At 41.4% G+C, this 15,067-nt stretch overlaps 1 pseudogene; it reads right to left on the bottom strand.

The window, feature by feature from the left end:
* Positions 1–13,314: 13,314 nt before the first annotated feature.
* LOC110295134 lies at positions 13,315–14,442 on the bottom strand (annotated as a pseudogene).
* Positions 14,443–15,067: the final 625 nt, after the last annotated feature.

The raw sequence follows: 15,067 nt of genomic DNA, 5'->3' as shown, positions 1-15,067 counted from the left end.
AACTGCTTTTTCTTTGAGGACTACAGTCATGTGACTTGTCCAAGTTAAAATAACCACTAACTACTAAATAGTGCCTGTGTTCAATCACAATCTGAAATCCTGGCTATGACATGATTGTGCTTGCTATGAATTGTTGTGGTAAATATTTAATATTAATTAGAGGTTTCTATCCTGCCTTATATCATGCAGTTCCTAGATAAAAGACACAAGACTTTTACATTTATAATAAGCCTTAGATAGCACTAGAGCTGGACAGATATCAACCCTAAGCTATTTTCTTACTTCCCTGCCAATAATTCTGAGACATGACTTGCCATGTTCCACCTGGGACATGCCCTCTTAGCCATGTTCTCAGGATTCATCTACTCCATGCCATCTTTTCCTCTCTTCACTGTCTTTTCTGTCCTTGTGGTCCCTGCCTCAGACTCCAATCCTGGAAACCAAAGCCCTGCCCACTTCTCTTCTGCTCAGCTACAGGTTATAGGCATCTTTATTCAACAAAGTTTCAAATTAAGGAGCAAGATTCCTTGGTATATGTGAGGATCCCCTTGTCCCCAGGAGCAACCAGAATTGAGCATTACAATATATAGCAACAGACCAAACCTCAACAATGACATGCTTTGTAAGCTCTCAGATGGTCTGCCATTCACTTCACTGTATCACTCCTGCAGTGTCAAAGACAGCTGCACTCCATGAATTATCCTCATGATTGTCATCCCAGTGCTTTAAAATCATGCAGACATAGCGGAGTCTTGAAAACTATAGAGGGAACTATTCTCAGGTCTGTGAAGGTCACAGAGGAGCTCTTTAGGTCCTTGGTGTCATCCATTATCAGAGAATACAGGGCTCACTTTGGGACCAGGTTTAATAAAAGCGAACTGTCGACATATAGATCCTGCAAGTTGCTCATTCAAAGATGGCTCATGAGGTCCACCTCAAACTCATGTGGTGGGAATCACATTCCTCTGTCCTTCCTGAGAGATTTTTATGATCTTCTCAGATACCTCCTCCCATGGGTTGACAAAAAGAGCAAAATTAGCACAGGATAGGAAAGAAGCGTTTGGAAGGTAGGTGGGCTATGATGGTATGCAACCCTTCTGGTGAATGTAATTTCGATATTAGTATGAAGCTTTCTTCTCAGAAAAAAACAGGGCTAGGTCAGACAAATGCTTGAAACTCCTTCTCTATGGGGAAAAAAAATCAAAGAAACGCCTCTAGGCCACCACTCATTCATCAAGGAGTGTGCTGCAGGCAGCATCTCCCTCCAAAGACTTTGGCAGTGGTCGCAAACTTAAATATCTAAAGGGCTCAAACAGAAGTGAAACAGCTTAAGCAGATAGTGCCAGTTGTGGCAAAGCCATTACATGTGGGCTTCCCTTTGAGGCAAGCTTACAACTTGTATGCTTGGAGGCATGCCTTTCCCTAACTCCCACAAAGGAGTTCTACAAGCCACAAAGGCTAACCAACTCCAGTTGCCGTTTGGAAAACTGGGCCACCGATGACTTCTCACTGAAAGAGCCAAAATTTGGATTTCTGTATAATGTGAAAATCTCCTGGCTGTTAATTTTTGGCAAGTAGTTCAAATGATTTTAAACAGTTGCTCATTGTACACATCAAATATCAATACTTGTTGTCTGGATGTGATCCAGACACAAACCATCAGTTTCTGACCCTTGATCTCTAGAGAGGAAGGCTCTGGGGTTCTCTGTGCTTTCCTGAAGGCTATAAACACCAGAATAGAAAGCTAGCAATAGGATCAGATTTTCCTTTCCTTCCTAAGGAACATAAAGCAGAAAACTGTTCCTGCTGGACCTTTTAAGATCATTCCCTCTTGCTGCTTTCTGGATGCATTAAACGATTGCTCTTCTTGATGTATATTTGATGTGATAAGGGAGCAGAAACCAATTACACTGGAGTGATTACATGTTCATTAGTGAGAAGACATCGTCCTTTGTCATCAGCATTGCTGGACATGTATGTGTGAGTTACCTGCAGCAGCCCCGGATGTCAGGGATGAGTAGACTTGGTTCACTAAACAAAGGAAGATTCTTTCAGGTTTGTATTTCACTTGAAAAAAATATCTGCTTTTGTCAATAACTTGGAGATCCTATAGAAGACAAAAAGCAAGTCTGTGTTGTGCTCTGTCACGCATCATGGTGAAATCGCCAGCCAACATTTGTTCTTCGACTCTTCGTTGTTGATAATGAGGTGCAGAAGGGAAAGAACGTGCCTCGATTTTTTTGGATGCTAAACTGAGCCTTCAAAACGGCAGAGTTGGAGAAAGAAACTGATACAGATTTAGCACAGGGTCATGATGTCCTTTGTTAAAAAGAAACCTTTCATGCTTGCAACCACTTGTAGTTCTGAGGAAGGGCAAGGATTAGCTGGGTCTCTGAGGGCTATTTGCATGGCAATTATCTTCATAACCCTAAGGACATAGAGGAAATAGTCTACTGAATAAGCCCTACTTGGTAAATTAAATTTCCTAGGGCCTTTAAATCAATAATTCCAAGTTTCTAAATAGACAAAAAAAGAAAGGAAGAAAGAAAGGAAGAAACACCCACCCTAGGATGTGTGTAGACATGCAGTGTCACAGCTTAGGGGACTGACCCTGAAATCAAGCACAGACAGCCCATGAAGTATATTGATTATGATTTAGTTCACTAGGGTGGGTTGAATATGAGATGTGCCCCAAAACAAAAGCTCATGTGTTGAAGGACTGAATCCCAAACCATAGCACTTTTGGGGGAAGTGGTGTAAACCTTGGGAAGTGGCACCCTTGCTGGAGGAAATGAGGTACTTGACACATGGCTCAGAGCAGTGGTTCTCACCCAGTGGGTTGAGAGCCCCGTTAGGGGATGTAGAATAACCCTTTTACAGAGGTTAAGATGGTTACATCATGATTCATAACAGTAGCAAAGTTACAGTTATGAATTAGCAACAAAAATAATTTTGGGGTTGGGTCTCATCACAACATAAAGAACTGTATTAAAGGGTTCCAGCCTTAGGAAGGTTGAGAACCAGTGCTGTAGAGGTTATCCAGGTTTTTCTCATTGTAAAGTGGGTATCTCCTGTTGCATTTAGGTTCTGTTTCACCAGGGGTCTTGAATTAATAAAGCCAAGGGCAATGGGCCTCTGAGACCTTGAACCTAAGTAAATAACTCTTCGATTGCTTACATCATTTCAGCAATCAAAACTAAAACATTCATGGTTATATTTGTCATTACTCTTTGTTCTCAGACACTGGGGTTGTCTTCCCAACTACCTTGTAGCTAGCTAGACCTTACAAAGGTTAAATGAAATTAGTTAAGCATGAATTATCCAATAACCATAAAGAATATTTATCTGCTAAAAGCATTTTTCAATACATATTTTATTTCATTTAACATTAATTCTATTTGTCAGGCATTTGCATTAAGCCCTGTGTTGTTTGTGCCACCTAGAGACTCTCCATCTATGGACTGTGATGAAGCTGAGAATTCCCTCTAAAGGAAATGTGAATTTGCTCTAGCAATGAACAGGGGAACCAGCAACTCAGGAGAGAAGTGCTGCTTGTTCTCACAGAAGCACTGTGCACATAGTCAAGAGCACTGAGTGGTAGATCTGGAGCTTAGCTCTGAAAGTTACTGTCTCAGACCTTCCAGAAACACAACAGAAATGTATTTCTCACAATTCTAAAGGCAAAGAAACCTAAGGATAGGGTAGCAGAAGATTGAGAATCTTTAAGGACCTCACTTCCTGGCTTATGATGGAAGACCTAAGACATTAGTTCCACCCAGGGGGCTAGAGCCACCTGGTCTAATCACCCCTTAAAGGTGCCACCTCCTAATGCAGTTAGTTCATAAGCTTCCACGTGTGTAGTCCAGGGTCATAACCATTGACACCAAAAATAGATTCTGTAAATATCGAGGATAGAACAGGAAGGAAGCTAAATGGTGATGGGTGGAGATGATTGGACTTTCAAAGTAAAACTTTATGAATGGGAAGTTTCACTGCTCTAAAGTAGTGAAACCAAATGATAGGAGAGACTGAGTGAAAGAACCTATAAAGCCTTTAAAAGACAACACTGACAGCAAGTGCATTCATTTGTCTCCACTGACAGGTCAGTATTGAGCATAGACTATATGCTAAGACCCAGGGGAGGTGCTGAGTTCACAGGGTAGATGGTAGATAAGCAAACAGGTATGACCTTCCTAGCCCTGGGTCATAGCATGCCTGAAATAAACTACTGGCTCATTTGCTCCCATGCCAAAGGTATTGAAGTGTGTGTGTGTGTGTGTGTGTGTGTGTGTGTGTGTGTGTGTGTGTGTGTGTGTGCCTGCCTCCTTTTGGAATTTTCCCTCATGAAAATGCACTGATATTTCATAGTGGAGTATAAATATTATTGCTAGCATGACAGCAATGGGTAAATGAAACTATTAAATGGAAATTAATGAGAAAATAGTACCTCTTTAGATTTAGATAGAGTACCTTTACATCTAATTTTGATGGGGTTTGAGTTCTCTGTACACTGTTATCCTTGTTAGTTTTAAAATTTATATTTATTGTTTTTTAATTTAATTAAATGATATTAAATAGCTAGAAAAATATAATTTCATTTTTCTGATAAGCCTTACTGTGTTGATTTTCCTAAATACAAATATTACAGAAAACTATTACGTTTCTGTTTCTGTGCATTAGTGACATTACACAGAATTTGTTTATTAGCTCACAATTCTATAGGCAGAAATCTGCATAGTGTGGCTAGTTTCTGTGCTCAAGGCATCTGAGCCTGAAAGTGAGGTGTCAGCTTCTGATCTCTCCAGTGTTCAGATCCCTGCATGGGTAGGCTGCTTGCTCTGTTCCCTTGCTGGATATCATCTGGGGAATAGTATTCACTCCTAGATGCATCCAAAATCCCTAACTAAATCTCCAGCAAGAAAACAACAGCACATTCCCCTCATTCCATGCTTTGAATCTCAGTCTTCATCTTTTTTTTTAATTGACCAGAGAGGATCACATGCCTTTAAAAGTCCCCTACGGTTAAGTCAGGCCCACAAGTTCATCTCTCTTAAACTCTTATATAATAGCATGAGCAAACCATGGCTTAGACACAGACCAGCGGTTATGTGTAGTGTGTTCTCTAAGATGCATGGAAATCTGAGAGTCGTCTGTGGATTTTATTGAGTTCGTAAAAGAACATAGTAAGGATCCTGAATAATATGACCCAAAGATGCTCTAATGGGGATTAAGTTGTTTAAACCCTCCTTCTTCCAACCCTGTCATGATATTAATCTTTTTTATCATGCATTTTATATATACTTACAATATATTATATACACTTACAACCTATATATGCATAAATACATAGCTACTACCCCTGAGTCAGTTTCCATAGTTTGTGTGTGCCTGGGTTCAGGGCTGGCACTTTGTATCAGCCAATAAGAGAGCTCATTCCTGGGAGAGGCTGATTCTCTCCCAGCAGCCATTAGTTGCTTGTACTCCTTTGTTCCCATGGGACTATGAAATGTACCCACTTTCATGCTGTAGCACAGATCTTTTTTTTTAAAGAATATGGGGCTGCTGGGGGTAAGGGAAGAGTGGAGAGAGAGAGAGCTCATGTCCGGCCAGAGCTCCTATACTCTGGGCAGGCAGACTCAGGAGGGCTGCCAAACGCTTTCCACTCAGCCCCAAGTGGGCATGTAAGCCACTGACCCCACTAGACTTGACGGGGGTGGGCAAGGGGCAGCCCCCGACCGGGGCCCTTGGGCGACACCCTACACCCTGGAGATACATATGGGAGAGAGAGCAGAGAGAGAGAGAGAGAGCTTCCCACGAAGGCAAGAGTCCTAAGTCCTGTGAGTGGCTGGAGCACAGGAGGGTCTTCCATAGGGAGATTAGAAACAGCTCACTAGGAGAAAGTCTATCCCATCTTATGAGCACAGCAGACCTTGATGAACAGAGACAGTCTATGGTTTTAGAGCTTTATTGTAGAAAGGCAGGGGAAAGAGAGAAGGTAAAAGAGAGAGAGACCCGCCATGGCCAAGAGGAGAGAAGTGAGAAAAGAAGAGAGAGAGAAAAGGCTAGATAGAATAAGAGGGAAAGAGCAAGAGGGAGAGAGAGTAAGAGAGTGAGAGGAGAGAGTGAGGTAGGGCCAAACAGCCCCTCTTAGGTGGGCTGTTATCTTGTTGTTGCTATGTAACTGGGAGGAGTTTAGCCTGAAGGTCAGAAGCTTGGGGCATTGTCTACATGACGACTAGCCACAGTTTCTCCTGTGGGGGCTGTGGGGGGCAGTAACTTCGACAGGAGCCAGGAGTCCAGGAGACATGAGGAAATGCTTACCTTCCCACATAGGTGGGAATTACCACCATCAGGTACCGGGGTTCCATACCTCAGCTCGACTGGAGACCAAACTGTGTATAGCCCAGTGCCCCACAGAAGAACATGATTTTAATATTTTCAACAGTTAATATTCAACAAACAGAATAATTATTGTTAGATATATTTCATTGTTATGTTTCCCTTTTCATTTCTGATTTTATTAATTTGGATACTGTCTCTATGCCCTCTGGTTAGTCTAAGGATTTATCTATCTTGTTGATTTTCTCAAAGAGCCAGCTCCTGGTTTTGTTGATTCTTCGTATAGTTCTTGTTTCTATTTGGTTGATTTCAGACCCGAATTTGATTATTTCCTGCCGTCTACTCATCTAGGATGTATTTGCTTCCTTTTGTTTTAGATCTTTCAGATGTGCTGTCAAGCGGCTAGTGTATGCTCTCTCTAGTTTCTTTTTGGAGGCACTCAGAGCTATGAGATTTTCCTCTTAGCACTGCTTTCATTGTGTCCCATAAGTTTTAGTATGATGTGTCTTCATTTTCATTAAATTCTAAAAAGCCTTTAATTTTTTTCTTTATTTCTTCATTGACCAAGTTATCATTAAGTAGAATGTTGTTCAGCTTTCATGTATATGTGTGCTTTTCGTTGTTTTTGTTGGTATTTAAGACCAGCCTTAATCAGTAGTGATCTGATAGAGTGCATGGGATTATTTTGATCTTCCTGTATCTGTTGAGGCCTGTTTTGTGACCAGTTATATGGTCAGTTTTGGAGAAGGTACCATAAGGTGCTGAGAAAAAGGTATATTCTTTTGCTTTAGACTGAAATGTTCTATAAATATCTGTTAGATCCATTTGGTTTATAACTTCTGTTAGTTTCACTGTGTCACTGTTTAGTTTGTGTTTCCATGATCTGTCCATTGATGAGAGTAGTGTGTTGAAGTCTCCCACTATTATTGTGTGGGGTGCAATGTGTGCTTTGAGCTTTAATAAAGTTTCTTTTATGAATGTGGGTGCTGTTGCATTTGGAGTATAGATGATCAGAATTGAAAGTTCATCTTAGTAGATTTTTCCTTTGACCAGTATGAAGTGTCTTTCCTTATCTTTTTTTTTTTTTTTGATTATTGGTTCAAAGTTTATTTTATTTGATATTAGAATGCCTACTCCAGCTTGTTTCTTCCAACCATTTGCTTGGAAAATTGTTTTCCAGCCTTTTACTCTGAGGTAGTGTCTGCCTTTTTCCCTGAGGTGGGTTTCCTGTATGCAGCAAAATGCTGGGTCCTCTTTTCATACCCAGTCTGTTAGTCTATGTCTTTTTAATGGAGAATTAAGTCCATTGATGTTAAGAGATATTAAGTACTTGTTGCTTCCTGTTAGTTTTGATATTATTGTTATGTTTATGTGGCTATCTTCTTTTGGGTTTGTTGAAAGAGTCCTTTCTTGCTTTTTTTCTAGGGTGTAGTTTCCCTCCTTGAGTTGGTGTTTTTCATCTATTATTCTTTGTAGGGCTGGGTTTATGGAAAGATATTATGTAAATTTGATTTTGTTGTTTTCTCTGTCTATAGTAATTGAGAGTTTTGCTGGGTATGGTAACCAAGGCTGACATTTGTGTTCTCGTAGGGTCTGTATGACATCTGCCCAGGATCTTCTAGCCTTCATAGTCTCTGGTGAGCAGTCTGGTGTAATTCTGATAGTCTGCCTTTATATGTTACTTGACCTTTTTCCCTTACTTCTTTTAATATTATTTCTTTGTTTAGTGCATTTGGTGTTTTGATTATTATGTGATGAGAGTAATGTAATTTTTTTCTTTTTCTCTTGAGAACTACAAAATTGATCTTTAATATTGGCTTGGTGTCTCTGTTATAATTTTTTCAAACATTGATATTTAAGAAAATGATGAGTCCTATACATGCCTAATTTTTCTAATAGCTATTATAACAAATATACCACCTAAAATAACAACGACATCATGTCAGAGGTGCACAGGATGCTTGTCTGAACATTAACAACAATGGGATCAATTACAGGTTATATTATTTTGGCTTTCTTTAGTCATATCTGACTTCAACCGCTACACAAACTTACTTTCTTCTTTCTTTCTTTCTTTCTTTCTTTCTTTCTTTCTTTCTTTCTTTCTTCCTTTTCTTTTTCTTCTTCTTCTCTTTTTTTTGTTATTATTTTTTTTTGGTTAGATATTTTCTCTATTTACATTTCAAATGTTATTCCCTGGTTTCACCTCCCCATTCCCCTACTCACCAGCCCACCCACTCCTGCTTCCTGGCCCTGACATTCCCCTACACTGGGGCTTAGAGCCTTCACAGGACCAAGGGGCCCAGTCTATTTAGAGTTCTGTAGGCTTCTTGTATGTTTATGAGCATCTCTTTCTTTAAGTTAGGGAAGTTTTCTTCTATAATTTTGTTGAAGATATTTACTGGCGCTTTAAGTTGGAAATCTTTGCTCTCTTCTATGCCTATTATCTTTAGGTTTGGTCTTCTCATTGTGTCCTGGATTTCCTGGATGTTTTGGATTAGGAGCGTTTTGCATTTTGCATTTTCTTTGTTGTGTCAATGTTTTCCATGGTATCTTTTGCACCTGAGATTCTCTCTTCTATCTCTTGTATTCTGTTGGTGATGCTTGCATCTATGACTCCTGATCTCTTTCCTAGGTTTATTAACTCCAGGGTTGTCTCCCTTTGTGATTTCTTTATTGTTTTTATTTCCATTTTTAGATCTTGGATAAAGTTTTGTTCATTTCCTTCGCCTGTTTGATTGTGTTTTCCTGTTATTCTTTAAGGGATTTTTGTGTTCCCTCTTTAAGGGCTTCTAGCTGTTTACCTGTGTTCTCCTGCATTTCTTTAAGGGAGTTATTTATGTCCTTCTTAAAATCCTGTAACATTATCATGAGAAGTGATTTAAGATCTAAATCTTGCTTTTCCAGTGTGATGGTGTATCCATGGTGGGAGAATTGGGTTCTGATCATGCCAAGTAACCTTGGTTTCTGTTCCTTATGTTCTTATGCTTGCCTCCTGACATCTGATTAACTCTAGTGCTACCTGCCTTCACTATATCTGACTGGAGCCTGTCCTTCCTGCAATCCTGGTTGAGTCAGAGCTCCTGGGAGTCAAACTGCCTTTCTTGATACTAATCTTAACTGTCTACTTGATTGGATTGAAAGACACCTGGAAGATGAGTATAGCACCATGTGTTAGTAGAGATGCTTCCAAACATAGATCCTGAAGGTCAAATGTATGGTGTCATCACTTAACTACCTCCTAATATGACAGGATTATTGAGAGTCTCTGAAAGGTAGGAGGTGTGGCCTAATTAGAAGTGCTCACTGAAGTATACAGCCTTGGGGGCTGTATCTTGCTCTGTGGTCTTCCTCTCACCATTTTCCCTGCTTCCTACCCACCAGGATATGAACTCCTCTTCTATATCAAGCCTTTCCCACCATGATGAACTCACACCTGTGAAACTGTAAGCGAAAGTAAATCCTGTGTTTATGTTATGTACATTTGTGTGTGGAGCTTGAAGATTCCAAGCCATTGAATGTATTTTTCTATAGATATTTGCCTCATTGCCTTGAGACATGCTCTTTCACTTAATCAAAGCATAGGGTAGAGGTCGAAGAGTTCTTGGAAACTGTCTGTTTCCACCCTCCAATGCTAGGGACATAAGACACACCTGGCTTTTCACCTAAGAATTCAAACGCAGGTCCTCTGGTCCTCCTGCTTACAAAATTAGCAAGTACTCTCATCTACTGAGCTATCTACCCAACCCAGCACACCTATATACTTCAGTGATAACCACAGTTAACACTTTTCTTATGTATGTGTCCAAGAAAAAAAAATCACAAAAGATGCATATTCATCTCCATATTTCCTCTTTAAATTTAAGTGGTCAATCAGTTAAATCATATTTCTCTTCATCTCTCAGAGCTTTCCTTAGTGACGATTTGAATCTGTAGCACTGTCATAGCTACATACAAGTGGGGCTTGTTCTCCTTCATAGTTGCGTAAGAATTAGCAAGGACATCAACAATGAATCATCCCTGAAACAAAGACAGATTATTATTCCCAGAGATTTTTAAATCCTGGACAGAGCTTGGATCAGATCTATTGTTCTACCTGAGACACCTACTTTTCTTAGGACAGATGGATTCTCCAGGAGTCTCTGCTGTGTGAGAGGGTCAATTAATTTCATTCTCAAAGAGCAACTTGAAGTAACTACCCATAAAGGAAGTGATCTATTTAGACCCAATAGGGTTTCAAGGGGGGTTTGGAAGAGTTCCAAAAAGGAAGGAGAATGAGGAGAAAAGAAAGAAAAGGGAGGGAAAGGAAAATAAGAAAGCAGATTAAAATTAAAATAAAACCTGGCATTCATCTTTGCTTCAGAGCAGGAACAAAGTTCCACCCTCTGATCATTACATCTCTCTCCATAGCAACACGAAAGAAATAATAAGTATTAACTTTTCCACAAAAGATGCATGTCTTTCTAATTATTGCCATTCTAAAAGTCTTAAGCTACAGTGTTTGATCTATGGCTTTAGAATACCAATGCTTTCTTATCTGTTTCTTGTATGAACAAAAAGGCAATGAGACAGCCACTATGTTCATTGTTCTTTGACTAGGACTAGACTTTAAAAAATAGGTTTACATTACTAGTCATAATTCATAGTTCCTAGAGCTCCAGTAAAATTCCCGGATTCCATTTTTCTCCTGAAGTGACAAGCTGCCCACTTTCATCAATTCATATGAGCACTGTAAGCAATGATAACCACCTCAACTTCCATCTGCATTTACTCAGTGTACAGCCCGTGAGCTGACTGCTTTTTCTCGGAGCTCAGTCTGCTGCTATGAAACTGAGAGAGCTCTTACACACAATGTTAATGCTCATGAATTTATGCTAATGCCTTAAGGATGTGGCTATTCACCTTTTAAAATGCAGCCCTCTGTTGTAGAGAGTTCCTGAAAGCATATCACTGAAGTTTGCCCAACTAGGACATCAGGGAAGGAACATTAGAAGGTGCTCAGCAGCAGCTTAACCAGAAGCCTCTGGACTGTGTGAGGCAGTTGCTATTGAGATGAACAGAGCAGAAAAACTACAACAAAGGCCCAATGCCTTGACTCATCTTCCAGGAGATAAACAATATTCCTGTGCCTGGGAGCAGCGTCACTAGCAAAGCCATCTGAACAGGATGCCTCACGTCAGACCAGGCCCTTTGTCCCACTTCTCTGTTGAGCATTCTCTAAGCCTCTACATAATACAGAGGGGAAGCAAACATTCCCCCAGAGAGAAACTATGCTGGCTACCATAGTATTTCTTCCAAGAGATAGTAAATGATTGAATGATTTGGGGTCTCTAGGATGAGGCTCACATGCTAATTTGGGATGGCTGCCATTTCTACCTACACAGGGCAAATTCAGGACTCCAATGATTCCTAGATTTGAACCACATGTATAGGCTGAGTATCAGCTCTTTAGACTATCGTGTCCACTCTAGTCTATAACCCCAAGAGAGCAGGGCAGTAGCCGGTGTCCTTCATCTACACTTGCTACATGGATCTCCTGCACAGGCTGCACAGTTTATGTCAGGCTGCATTCTAGCCTTGCACATCTCTTTGACAGACCTTTACTTTCTACCCACATACTCTTTACAAACATGGACACTCCTGTCTTGGGTTCTGTGTTGAGCTTGGACTATGCTGACCTGGACAGTATTTCATGCCTTCCACATATCTCTTCTCTGGGTAGAGGGGTGGAAGCTAAATGTTCAGTCAACACCAAAAAAGATCATATCCTAAGTATGCAACAGACACCACCTAAAGAGATCAAAGAAGAAGCCATTGGAATTTGACATGACAGACAACAGAACTTTTTTTTTTTTAATGAAAACCAGTTTTATTGAATGTTCAGTTCTCAAAATTGTTTTTAAAAGTCCCATCTCTATGCTACCCTCTCTCTAAACAGGCACTGCCTAAGCAACATGCCCAACAAACTCTGCATAGTAAAGTCCAGAAAACAGGGCATTGCCCTCCCAGAGGGCATGCTATGCTAGTCAGGTAGTGGGTAATCTTGGTTGTCAACTTGACTGCAGCATCTGGAAACACTGAAACCCAACCCAACCAGCAGAAGACACCTGTGAGGGACTTTTCTTGATCCTCTAAGGTGGGAAGACCAACCCTAAATCTAGGACACACACACTGGTGGCAGCCTATATAAAAGGACATGGAAAAAGCAAACTTTAGCTTTTTGACTGTTTGCCCTCACTCTCATTGCCTGGTTCATCTACCCTGCTGCTGAGGCATTCTCTGCTGGCAATCACAGAACCTACTTCTTGAGGATTCCAACATAGACCAACCAATGATCAGCAGCTCTCCAGGAATTCCTCAGTGCTACCAGAGTAGCACTGCTGAGACATCCAGTCTGAACAACTGAACTGGATACTTGGCCTTTCTCTCAGGAGACATCGTAGTCAGACTGACTATCCAGACCACAGCCTATAAGCCACGCTGATAAAATCCCATACACAGAAACATAGATATATGTAAACAGACAAACATATTCTATCAGTTCTGTTCCCAGACAGACAGATATTCTACAAGTTCTGTTCCTTTAGAGAACCCTAAAACAGATCATGACCCATTCTTGCAAAGTCTTCATTAGATAACTGCCAACAGGAAAGAGGGATGGAAACAGCTAACACAAAATCACCGAAACAAAATCCAGGAGGTGGGGCTGGGGTTGGAGCTAAGTGTGAGGCATTTGCTCACCACAGTAAGGGTACCACAGAGAGGGTTAAGGTATGCACATCCTGACCAAAGTTTTTTGTTTGTTTGTTTGTTTGTTTTGTTTTGTTTTGTTTTTAATGACATTTATAAACATTTAGGGTGCCCACAAGTCCAAAAGACTACTTTGAACTATACAAATGGGAGGTCTGTGCCAGCCTCCTCTCCCTGTCAGGTATAGTCCACCTGGCCTCCTCTCTCCTCTCACTGCCCGCCCTCTCAGGAGTCATTGGGAAGCTCAAACAGCTTCACAGTTCCAGCCTCCCGACTGCTCTCATATTTGCCAGCTTTGTCATCACAGGCAAAAGCTAGCAGAGACCTCTTGGGGTGCCCAGCCACAGTGAAAGTAAGGGACTCACACTGCACCTCCCATAGCTTGTCTCCTGTCTCTACTTCAGTTATATCAATGAACTGATTCTCCGAAGACGACGCCAGCATTTTCCCATCATGGCTAAAGCTAAAACTAAGGCTCACAGGTCAATCTAGTCTGGAAAAGCACCACATGGACAATAAATCATCAACGTCCCAGAGACTGACCAAGGCATCTGTGCTTCCTGTGGCAAAGTATTTCTCCATGGGCTCAAACTTGATACAGATGCAGTTAGAAGGATGGGCATTGGTGGACTTCACAGGCTTCAGTTCTGGGTAGCTGAGGATGTTGATACAGCCATTGCCATTGTTCAAGAAGAATATGTTATCGTTGTCCCACGAAATCTCATTGACCTCAAACTTGAATTGCTCCTCCGCTTTGGAGCCGTGCGTCGTGGCATCAATGAAGGTTACAATGTTGTCCTTGTTGCCCACTGCGATGGTCTGCCCATCAGGACTCCAGCAAATGTTAATGTTCTCCCGTTTCATGTTCACAGCGGCAATGCATTTTGTAGTCCTCACATCCCAGATGCCAATGGTTTTATCTCCAGATGAGGTGACAAAAAGGGTCCACGCTATCCCCATGTCCCCGGTAGTTGTTTTCTTTGACCAGCTGGTCCTTCTCCAGCAAGAACATGCTGACAGTCTTGTCGAAGGGCCTGGAGGCCAAGCAACAGCCATCGCAGCTCCAGCCCCCCACCTCCCCATGCCCCGCCACCGCCCCCCCCCCCAGGGCACCTTGGGACTGTGCGCTGGGAACTCTTGCGTCTTGCTGTGTTCTCAGAACAGCTCCTGCATCCTGAGCACGCAAGGAGACCAGCCACTGCTCACAGAGCACCAGGGCGCCAGCCATCGAGCCGGGCCTGCTCTGGCAGAGGGCGGGGGACCCAAGACCACAGTGGGCTCCACCTTGCCTCCCTCTGCAAGGACTGTGCGCCTGAAACTGGAGACTCCCAGAGAACAGAATTTATGACTCATGTTTTCCTACATAGGCCAGATAAAATTTACATTTGTGGTTATTGTCAACAAAGCATTGTACCAACTCTGGAGGCAGTCAAAAAAAAAAAAACCCAACAACAACAAAAACAAAACAAAACAAACAAACAAACCAAAAAAACCTGCTAGTACTGGGGTGGCATGGCAAATGGCATGGGTTCATGAATGACAGTACAACCAGTACTAATTAAGGCAAGGAGCTCTATACTCCTTCAATACAAATAGACTCCAAAGAGCCACAGCAGCATAGGAAGCACTGCAACCTCTTCTTCACAGCTGGGGGATGTGAAAATAGCCAGGAACCATGATTAGTGAATAATCTATCTTACCTGTAACAATCAAAAAATACATAAATATATAAACAATTCCACTTTATCAAGTGCTACCAAAGAAATTATGACACCTCATATAGGTGTGTAAACTTTATAACACTTTGAAAATCAAATTTTTTATCTAGACACTTGCCTGGGAAAAATTTCCCACAGGTCTTGCATATCCTAGAAATGAGGCTGAGGAAAACTTTCAAGCCAGGTTAGCAAGAAAGTTTCCCATGCGTGTATGTAGCTGCAGCCTTTCTCGGTGCAGCTGTGTGACTTGGAAATCTTTG

This window comes from Mus caroli, chromosome 1, assembly GCF_900094665.2.
Source record: "Mus caroli chromosome 1, CAROLI_EIJ_v1.1, whole genome shotgun sequence".
NCBI lineage: Eukaryota > Metazoa > Chordata > Mammalia > Rodentia > Muridae > Mus > Mus caroli.
Note: the sequence above shows the minus strand (reverse complement) of the source record. Positions and strands in the feature narration are given on the sequence as shown.